Genomic DNA, 12097 nt, shown 5'->3' on the forward strand with positions numbered 1-12097 from the left:
AACAAGGGCAGTCCCTTGTTCAGATTCAGTTTTGACATAGTAGCAGCCTATACTGTAGCCTAGGAATTAATAAAACACATTTTGGGAAATGTAGATTTTAATTAGCTAAATAAAGACCATGTTGAAGACCATTTTATGCTTAAGTGTCAATCAGCAGTTCCTACATTCATTGTTTGGCTTATAAATTAATGATATGTACACATTGATTTTTGAAGATTATAATTTAGAAATTTCTCATGAGCTTAGTTCGACTGTCGTACCCCWWCAGAACCCAAATATAAGCTTATTTTACTCAAATGATTATAAACAAATGTAATGTAAACAAARACTGTATAACCTCAAAACATGGTTAACACTCTCCTTTTGATATCATGGATGGTTAGTCCTTTTTATCCATAGATCTGTCAATGAATTAGAGAGTGGTTACATTGCTTCAGCCCCATCCCTTAGCTTTTTACCGAAACAGGGGAAGGAAGGACCCTTTTTTTTATTGTTCCTACTGCTGAAGACAATTTTTCTGCTAGTAGTCTACAATGTAATGACCAATTGAGTATGAATGGTAAATTGAGGATCAATTGAGYTTCCAGAGTTGTGTGACCATAACAGTTTTATGAGAACAAATTGTAACTGTGATCATTTCAATTGTAATAACATTCCCAGTTTCTCTCAACTCTCATTGCATTAGAGAGTGAGAAAAGTGACACACAATACAGTGTTTGTAAGCTATCTTTTCCCTTCAGTGTCTCCCAAACCCTGATTTATGGGTAAGAAGAATCACATTGAATGAAAAGGAGCCGTCTGAATGGTGCCCAATAAAGTAATAATACTTGCTTTGGGACCCTGCCAGTTAAAAGGCTTTTGACACATGAACAGTGTTAGCTTCATACCCCCTGCAGGATGGAAAGGAAGTCTCTGCGTCATAAAACCTCTCTGTTAAGGCCTGTTAAAGCTACATCCAAAGACTGACGTTTGTTGACATGTTGTGCTCACCGGATGAAATCGTTTAGTGTAACAACACTTTTATCCCAAAAATGTGTAGTGTCCTAATTCTCTCAAACCTCAATTAACTGTCCTGATCAATACTATGTATTTCTAAACAGTTTTGTGATAACATCACAGCCCACTCTTCAGAAAAACATCTAGAACTCTGTTATTAACTGTAGCGTAGACCATTTTTTGTTTCTTCCCACCYACAGATCCAATGGAAGAGATCTAAAGATTGACATTCAAGGGTACAATTGCAATATCCAGCAGCGGGAGGTAATCATTTGTGAATTACTGTAGACCACTGGAATCGAACAGAGGCATGAGGAGCCTCTTGTTAACACTGTCACGTTGCTTGAAGAGAATGAGCTTTGGTGAGTAAGAGTGACACCATGTGGTCAATTGTAGCATGACTAACACAAGTTAAAGATAGACTCAGTGATGTTTAAAGATAGACTCGGTGATGTGATGTAGATACAGAAAGTATACAGCATAGTGGGTCAATTCCCTCAACAACTAAGAGCGTTGAAGCACAAGGCTCAACTTCTCTGTTTTGGTGCCCTGGCTACCACGCTTGTGAACTGCATGAAGCGAACTCATGCACAGATACTGTGTGACTGTGTGAGAACGAAGTCTTTCATCTCACTCATTTCAATATCTGTGGAGCTGCTCGTGGCAACGTCATTTTGCTGAGCCTACATTTAATGACCAAGCGTTGCTGTTTCACACTGACCCAAGTAAGGGTACCTCTCTAAAGGATTTWTTTTTWWTTTTTTWWATGTTGTGTATTTTTCTGTCTTTTTTATTAAGGTGTTATACATTTGCACAAGTTTCTGCAAGGATGCAAGTTGTTATGAACAAGTTACTGCATGACTGCAAGTTGTTATGATGACTAAATGTCAATCTTATTTTGCCCAAATTAATTAATCTGTTTTGTTGCTATTATAAAGCTCTATTATGAACCACACCAGAACACACAGTAAACGGCAAGCGGTACCGATGCACGTCTGGAACCAGCTGGACCCCGAACAGCTTCTACCCCCAAGCCGTAAGACTGCTAAATAGTAAACCAAATAGCTTCCCGGACTATCTGCATTGACCCTTTTTGTACTAACTCTTTTGACTCATCATATACGCTGCTGCTACTGTTTATTATCTATCCTGTTGCCAAGTCACTTTACCCCTAACTACAGTATATGTACAGATCTACCTCAATTATCTSGTACCCCTGCACATCGACTCGATACTGGTACCCTGTGTATATAGCCAAGTCATCGTTACTCATTGTGTTATTCTTTTTCACTTTTTTCTCTGCATTGTTGGGAAGGGGAAGTAAGCATCTCACTGTTAGCATCTCACTGTTAGTCTACATCTGCTGTTTACAAAGCATGTGACAAATAAAATTGTGTTTGATTTTATTTTATTTACAATTAATCTGGCATAGCAGCTGACGTGAAATGCTGGAAGTAAAGAGAAGGGAAAAAAGAGACAAGATATACACAATGCAACACATCCTCTGTCTCTCTCACACACAAACCCAAAGGACCTAAGGCCCTCTGTTTGAGCTAGGGGACTCACAAACAAGAATGAAGCTGTTTGTCTTTCCTGGGATTGGTAAACATCCTCAACACAAACACTGTCTTGGCCGCAGCGCCAGCGAGAGGGCAGAAACTCACACCGTCAGGGAGGGCAGCTGCACTCTCACTCCACCTTTGATGTCTTTAGGGCAGAGCTGACAATGAAGTCCCCTAACGTCTTGATCCTTTTTATTGGAGCTTAGATGTTACAAATTGATACGCCATGTCTGTAATGGGATATTGTATGTTTAAAAATAGTACACAATCTGGTTCTGTCAATTACTGTTATATGGTGTTAGGCTTACATATGGAGTTAAGTGAGATATGTAAAGTGGCCTATGAATTTTCCTTTAGATTAGGGCAGTAAAATGAAATGCTGTACTGTTGTACAATATTCCTGTTAAAAAAGGTTTAAATCAGAAATGTACGCGCCAAAGGAAAGAAGAGGATATAAGGTGAGTGATGGCTGTTTTACACGGAGGAGGATATCCCAATTACTTAAAACAAGTGACCCATTTAAATATATGACCTGGGCCTGCATCTGCACACAGACACACACACACACAGACCAAGGCGCAGGTGTAATGAATATCACTCTATTGCTTAACTATTGCCTGGGGGGGAACTAACCCGCAGTCCTCCTCCCGGTCCTGCCCTCCCTCCCTCACCAAACAGAACCCCCTCCATCCCATCTACCACTGGGCTAGACAGCAAGGCATTTGTTTTAGACCACAGCTTGCACTCCCAACCTCAGGCTCTGTCTGGCCTCCACATGCAGGCCCTAAATGCCACGCTGATCCTCAACACTAGGGCCCCTCAGGGGTGCGTGCTTAGTACCCTCCTATACTCCCTGTTCACCCACGACCGAGTGGCCAAGCACGACTCCAACACCATCATTAAGTTTGCTGACGACACAACAACGGTAGGCCTGATCACTGACAACGATGAAACAGCCTATAGAGAGGTCAGAGACCTGGCAGTGTGGTGCCCAGACAACAACATCTCTCTCAATGCAAGACAAAGGAGCTGATCGTGGACTATAGGAAAAGGAGGGCCGAACAGGCCCCCATTAACATCGACGGGACTGAAGTGGAGCGGGTCTAGAGTTTCAAGTTCCTTTGTGTCCACATCACCAACAAACTATCATGGTCCAAACACACCAAGATAGTTGTGAAGAGGGCACAACAACACCTTTCCACCCCAGGAGAAAGATTTAGCATGTGTCCCCAGATCCTCAAAAAGTTCTACAGCTGCACCATCGAGAGCATCCTGACCGGTTGCATTACTGCCTGGTATGGCAACTGCTCAGCATCTGACCGGAAGGTGCTACAGAGGGTAGTGCGTACGGCCCAGTACATCACTGGGGCCAAGCTTCCTGACATCTAGGACCTATATACTAGGCGGTGTCAGAGAAAGTCCCCAAAAATTGTTAACGACTCCAGTCACCCAAATCATAGACTGTTCTCTCTGCTACCGCACGGAAAGCAGTATCGGAGCACCAAGTCTAGGACCAAAAGGCTCCGTAACACCTTCTACCCCCAAGCCATAAGACTACTGAACAACTAAACTAATCAAATGGCCACCCATTAAAATGAACCCACACACCCCACCCTTTGTTTTTACACTGCTGCTACTCGCTGTTAATTATCTATGCATAGTCACTTTACAAATTACCTTGATTAACCTGTTCCCCCGCACATTGAGCCCTGTATATAGCCTCGTTATTGTTATGTAAATTGTTTTTAACTTTAGTTTATTTTAGTAAATATTTTATTAACTCTATTTCTGAAACTACATTCTTGGTTAAGGGCTCGTAAGTAAGCATTTTACGGTAAGATCTACACCTGTTGTATTCAGTGCATGTGACAAATATAATTTGATTTGATTTAAATCAATGACCACATAGAGACTACAGAGGGCAACCCCACGTGTACATACTGTGACATTCAAGTGTCCCTTCAACAGACTCGTGGTGTGTGGAGTCGTTTCAACAGACTCGTGGTGTGTGGAGTCGTTTCAACAGACTCGTGGTGTGTGGAGTCGTTTCAACAGACTCGTGGTGTGTGGAGTCGTTTCAACAGACTCGTGGTGTGTGGAGTCGTTTCAACAGACTCGTGGTGTGTGGAGTCGTTTCAACAGACTCGTGGTGTGTGGAGTCGTTTCAACAGACTCGTGGTGTGTGGAGTCGGCTCCTTCTTTTCCTTTTTCTTTAAAAAAATCCTCCATATCGTTTTTTTTGTCTACTTCATTTATACCGCTTCTTGAATTCAGTAAATGAGCAGTTCCTGTATTGATCACCAGTAGCTACCTTTGCTGAGTGAATTGCTTTTGAAGATCTATAAAACAGTGTAGTCATTGTTCATGCAGAGAAGTTCAACTAGACTGTATAAAGTCATGTGCATACTGTTTAACCATAATCCTTTTAGTGCATAGAGCCCCTAAAGAGTTTACCGTCACACAGATTGTGTATTATGAGAGAGAAAGTTGTGTAAAACCTCCATCTCCTGAATTTGACCAGTAACCCACCCAACAGTCTGACCTATGTAACTGTTTGCTGTCTTCAGAGCCCTCAGAGTGCTTGTTTGTACCTGCCGTGTCCCTCTGCTCGTCCGCCCAGTATTATCAGCCTCTCAGAGATCAAAGGCCCAGGGGGATTGTTCAGGCAATATCCCTCTCATCCTTCCCTCCTCCCTTCTCAAGACAGCCTCCCTCACAGCACTGTGTTGACCTGAACTGCCCACGCTGCTCCTGGTGGCACTTTGGACTTTCCTCCTCTTATCAATATCAAGGGCTTGCCTGGATAAGGTAGGCAGCCCCTGCCTAAGGACAGAGTTAGCCAGTGAGGGGTGCTGTTTTCTACCCCTTACCTTCCTCAGCCTAATAGCTGGGCCTATTATTAATTTTATTCAAGAGGTTATCTTCGACTGGTAAGTCTGGTTGTATATTTTACACTCTATTAGTACTATTAGGGCTTGTGACATGTCTCTCACTTTGACCGTGCGGACTCCACTGTCACACTGCTGGGACCTATTGACCCAAGGCGTATTCAACCATTTAAGTCATGACCCACAGGTTTATTCAARCATTAAGGTCATCCTGTCAGTGGTTGACCTCCTAAATGCTTTTAGAAAAGCATCCAAGTTATCCATATTACTTGACCAGTACCTGTGTTCATACCTCTTCTCCTCAGTCTTACAAGGATTTAAATAGTTACTTTTTCCCAGTAAGGTCACAACAGTCCATCTGGCTAACGTTGCATGTATTTATTGGCGTGCAGGACAGCACAGTCAGACAGGGAGGACTTGTGACCAAAGTCACGACCTAGCCCTGCCCTGGATGAAGGAAATGGTCACGCTGCTCAAGCAGGTTGGGGAGASTCTGAGGGGCTGGGCGGTCGAGCTCTAACAATGGGGGCTGCACACTCAGACTTTGGTCCACACAAAGGCCAGGGCAGACCCCTCCTCCCTGCTCACACATTGCAATAGAGCTGGAATTTCACACTGGCCTGTGAACAGCCATTCAATCAAACTACTGTTTAACCTGACTGACTTACGCAGAAATCAAGATGAGTCTGGCGGGATGCGTTTAGGAAGGTGACCTCATCGACGACCCTCCTCCTCCCACCCCCGCAGCCTATACCCTCTCCACTATCTCCGCTAAATGAATGAAAGGTTCAAAGAAGCCAGTTGTTTTGACCCTCTCTCTCCCTCTCTCTCTCTACTGCACCTGCTGTCTCGACCTCTGAATGCTCGGCTATGAAAAGCCAACTGACATTTACTCCTGAGGTGCTGACCTGTGGTAGTGGTGRAGTAAGGGCCTGAGGGCACACAGTGTGTTGTGAAATCTGTGAATGTATTGTAATGTTTTTAAAATTGTATAAACTGCCTTAATTTTGCTGGACCCCAGGAAGAGTAGCTGCTGTATTGGCAGCAGCTAATGGGGATCCATAATAAATACAAATACAAATACCTGTTACACCCTCTGTAAGCACTGTGATTATTATTTGACCCTGCTGGTCATCTATGAATGTTTGAATAGCTGGAAGAACGGTCTGGCCTTAATGGCCATGTACTCTTATAATCTCCACCAGGCACAGCCAGAAGAAGACTGGCCACCCCTCAGAGCATGGCTTCTCTTTGGGTTTTTTCCTAGGTTCCTGCTTTTCTAGGGAGTTTTTCCTAACCACTGTGCTTTTACATCTGCAACGCTTGCTCTTTGGGGTTTTAAGCTGGGTTGCTGTATGAGCACTTTGTGACATCTGCTGATTGATTGAGTTGTCATGGTGACTGAGTATCAGACAGGCAAAGAGTAGGGTACCTTATTAATTTAGTATAAAAGTATTGGCTGCACAGTCAAATGAGAGCTGTGGATACATAGCTCGTCTGAATATAGCATCTACAGAGGCATGTACAGTTGATGTCGGAAGTTTACATACATCTCAGCCAAATACATTTAAACTCAATTTTTCACAATCCCTGACATTTAATCCTAGTAAAAATTCCCTGTTTTAGGTCAGTTAGGATCACCACTTTATTTTAAGAATGTGAAATGTCAGAATAATAGTAGAGAGAATTATTTCTTTCAGCTTTCATTTCTTTCATCACATTCCCAGTGGAACAGAAGTTCACATACACTCAATTAGTATTCGGTAGCATTGCATTTAAATTGTTTAACATGGGTCAAACGTTTCAGGCAGCCTTCCACAAGCTTCCCACAAAAAGTTGAGGGAATTTTGGCCCATTCCTCCTGACAGAGCTGGTGTAACCGAGTCAGGTTTGTAGGCCTCCTTGCTCGCACACGCTTTTTCAGTTCTGCCCACAAATTTTCTATGGGATTGAGGTCAGGGCTTTGTGATGGCTACTCCAATAACTTGACTTTGTTGTCCTTCAGCCAATTTGCCACAACTTTGGAAGTATGCTTGGGGTCATTGTCCATTTGGAAGACCCATTTACAACCAAGCTTTAACTTCATGACTGATGTCTTGAGATGTTGCTTCAATATATCCACATAATTTTTCTGCCTCATGATGCCATCTATTTTGTGAAGTTCACCAGTCCCTCCTGCAGCAAAGCACCCCCACAACATGATGCTTCCACCCCCGTGCTTCACGGTTGGGATGGTGTTATTCGGCTTGCAAGCCTCCCCCTTTTTCCTCCAATCATAACGATGGTCATTATGGCCAAACAGTTATATTTTTGTTTCATCAGACCAGAGGACATTTCTCCAAAAAGTACGATCTTTGTCCCCATGTGCAGTTGCAAACCGTAGTCTGGCTTTTTATTGCGGTTTTGGAGAGGTGGCTTCTTCCTTGCTGAGCGGCCTTTCAGGTTATGTCGATATAGGACTCGTTTTACTGTGGATATAGATACTTTTGTACCTGTTTCCTCCAGCATCTTCACAAGGTCCTTTGCTGTTGTTCTGGGATTGATTTGCACTTTTCGCACCAAAGTACGTTCATCTCTTGGAGACAGAACGCGTCTCCTTCCTGAGCGGTATGACGGCTGCATGGTACCATGGTGTTTATACTTGCGTACTATTGTTTGTACAGATGAACATGGTACCTTCATGCGTTTGGAAATGAACCAGACTTGTGGAGGTCTACCATTTTTTTCTGAGGTCTTAGCTGATTTCTTTTGATTTTCCCATGATGTCAAGCGAAGAGGCACTGAGTTTGAAGGTAGGCCTTGAAATACATCCACAGGTACACCTCCAATTAACTCAAATMATGTCAGAAGCTTCTAAAGCCATGACATAATTTTCTTGAATTTTCCAAGCTGTTTAAAGGCACAGTCAACTTAGTGTATGTAAACTTCTGACCCACTGGAATTGTGATACAGTGAATTATAAGTGAAATAATCTGTCTGTAAACAATTGTTGGAAGAATGACTTGTGTCATGCACWAAGTAATAACTATAGTTTGTTAATTAACAAGACATTTGTGGAGTGGTTGAAAAACAAGTTTTAATGACTCCAACCTAAGTGTATGTAAACTTCTGACTTCAACTGTATGTACTCAACAGGGCAGCCTTACATAGCTTGAGGTAAGAATAAGGAGGCCAATTGCACCCTAGGGAAAGAGAGGCACCGCCAGACCCCTCGTCTGGGTCAACTGCCCTTTGGCCAGAGCTGTGGAGACACCACAAGGCCCCCATCTTCTCAATGGACTACTCCTCCTCTCTCTACCTGTCCATGGGATGGATCAAGGTGTGGGGCTGAACATCAAACAGGCCTGAGCCTTTGATGTGGATGGAAACACAAACGCTGATTTGACAAGAGTCGTAACAGCTTATTTGTCCCCTTTAGTTATTCATGGGATCCTTGTTGAATGTCTATGCCTTCAAAGAGCTTGCTTCCATGGGCTGGTTGTACAGTAGCCATGGTGGTTCTGAGAGGGCTCTGACCTGCTAGGTCGAGGGGGTCTGGGGGCAGGCCATCTGGCTTCCTGTTCCTTAGATTTGATATTGATTTATTGGTCGTACATGTGAAGATAGGACACCAGCTGCCAGGAGAAGCCCAGAGCTGTAAGCTCTCCCCCTACCCAGCCTCCTCCTCACAGACAGACAATGGGCTACCCCTTCATTTGCATCCTTGAAGACACAACCAAGTCTCAGCGTGTAGTAAGATACACAGTAATACATAATATCTAGTATTCTTCAAAAAATATATATGAATTGTTTTGATTAATAGGCAAATGGACTCATTTTTCAACCAGGAAAGGGACACACTGTTTGACATGTAATTTCTCATTGAATGTTCCCAAAACAAAATAAAACAAAACGTTCAGGAAAGTCAGCCAAGGTTTTATTTGATTTTGAAAAGCTATTACAGTTGAAGTCGGAAGTTTCCATACACCTTAGCCAAATACATTTAAACTCAGTTTTTCACAATTCCTGACATTTTATCCTAGCAAAAGAATCCCTGTCTTAGGTCAGTTAGGATCACCACTTTAATAGTAGAAGAATTATATATTTCAGCTTTAATTTCTTTCATCACATTCCCAGTGGGTCAGAAGTTAACATATACTCAATTAGTATTTGGTAGCATTGCCTTTAAATTGTTTAACTTGGGTCAAACGTTTCAGGTAGCCTCCCACAATAAGGCGAATTTTGCCCAAACAGTTATATTTTTGGTTTCATCAGACCAGAGGACATTTCTCCAAAAAGTACGATCTTTGTCTCCACGTGCAGTTGCAAACCGTAGTCTGGCATTTTTATGGCGGTTTTGCAGCAGTGGCTTCTTCCTTGCCGAGCGGCCTTTCAGGTTATGTCGATATAGGACTCGTTTTACTATGGATATAGATACTTTTGTACCCGTTTCCTCCAGGATCTTCACAAGGTCCTTTGCTGTTGTTCTGGGATTGCTTTGCACTTTTCGCACTAAAGTACATTCATCTCTATTAGACAGAACGCGTCTCCTTCCTGAGTGGTGTGACAGCTGCGTGGTCCCATGGTGTTTATACTTGCGTACTACTGTTTGTACAGATGAATGTTGTCCCTTCAGGCGTTTGGAGATTGCTCCCAAGGATGAACCAGACTTGTGGCGGTCTACAATTCTTTTTCTGAGGTCTTGGCTGATTTCTTTAGATTTTCCCATGATGACAAGCAAAGAGGCACTGAGTTTGAAGGTAGGCCTTGACATACATCCACAGGTACACCTCCAATTAACTCAAATTATGTCAATTAGCCTATCAGAAGCTTCTAAAGCCATGACATAATTTTCTTGAATTTTCCAAGCTGTTTAAAGGCATAGTCAATTTAGTATATGTGAACCTCTGACCCACTGGAATTGTGATACAGTGAATTATAAGTGAAATAATCTGTCTGTAAACAATTGTTGGAAGAATGACTTGTGTCATGCACAAAGTAGATGTCTTAACCGACTTGCCAAAACTATAGTTTGTTAACAAGAAATTTGTGGAGTGGTTGAATAACTAGTTTTAATGACTCCAACCTTAGTGTATGTAAACTTCCGACTTCAACTGTATACTTTGTATATGTATTAATATCCACTGGCTGATGTAAAATATCCTATATCTGAATTTGTAGTATGCAGTAAAAAAGGTGAAGAACACTTTAATCACAACTACAACACATTAATCACAACTACATTGCAGTGGTGTGTGGGTCATTGCTAACAATCAGCGGTAAGCTTTCACAGTTAACCCATTACTGAAACCATTCATTTAAAAGCGGGCTTCTGTGCATAACAACTCTCTCTCCTTCCTGTGAAGTGGGTCAGAGTGTGTCCTCTCTACTGTAGGCCGGAGGTGTTGACACAGTGCCTGGGTTATGCTTATCCCTCATCTCTCCCACTATTTCATCCCCCACCCCACCACACCCCTCCGTCCCCACCCCCCATCCTCCCTTTCCCACCCTCCCTTCCCAACACAGGCCTGTGATGTGCCTGTACATTATAATGAGGCGGGAACTGTATTGCAGTAGTCTCTGGGCCTGGCACCAGTCTGTGAGGAGAAGGGGGAACTCAGGTCTGTTTGCACGAGCGCTGGTCACAGGTGCCCCCTACAGCCTAGTATAATTCCCCAGCAACATTCCAAACCACAGTTGCAGTTCCTCCAGCACTCCCACTTCAACGTGGAAGATCAAGAGTACATTTGCGCGTGACATGCATGGCATGACAATGCCCCACCCAGCCTCCTCCTGCTGCTATATGTCAGGCCCTTGGACGTGGAGACGGTGGAGAAAGAAAGGCTGAGGCTCCCGCGCCTCAGAGGGGAGGAAATACCTATTCAGGGAGAAAGCTGGGCAAGCAGGAGGGCAAAGGATAGAGCCAGTGCTCTATTCCTGTCTCATACAAAGGGCTGTGGGTGATGACATTGTGATTGAAGGGGACAGTTGACACTGAGGTTCAGACAGCGTAGATCATGTGGCAACACATACCTTGGGTGTCTTGTTAAATCGCTCAGGCACTAACTGATAAGATGCAGCACACACACGTGCACACTTCACACCACCTATCTTTCAAGACGTCCAGCTCATTATCTTGTATTAGGAACCGCATCCATATGACAGTGAGATCAAAGGGGTCTTTCCTAGCACTTTCAAAGGAAGCACTGGGTCTTTTATTGCTCTTGCGACCAGGGAAAATTCTCATTCCCACTCTGACATTCTTCAATTAGAGAACGGTGACAAAGTTAAGAGGAGTCTTCTGAAACCGAGCGCCTTCGCACGCTTAGATGTTATTAGAGTGTTCAATTATTTTAAGCCTGACTCCTGTCTATCTCCAACAAAGGCAGTTACTGCGTGTAGATATAAAAAGTGTTGTGTTAACTTCAGAAATGCTTTGGTGACTTGTTATCGGTTCCTGACCTAATATGATAAATTATATTTAAGTCTACAAAGTTTCCATAGAAATATGAATGAGTGAAACATGTTAATTAATTGATCATTCATAATCGAGGCCAATCCTCTTTTCCCCCATTTTCATCAAGATCAATAGCTCAGCATTTAGTGGTAAAACCTCACCCACCCCCAGTGAAGCCCCAGAGCGAGGAGGATCGAGAAGGGGGGAGAAACCTC

This window comes from Salvelinus sp. IW2-2015, linkage group LG8, assembly GCF_002910315.2.
Source record: "Salvelinus sp. IW2-2015 linkage group LG8, ASM291031v2, whole genome shotgun sequence".
In the NCBI taxonomy this organism is placed as follows: Eukaryota; Metazoa; Chordata; class Actinopteri; order Salmoniformes; family Salmonidae; genus Salvelinus; species Salvelinus sp. IW2-2015.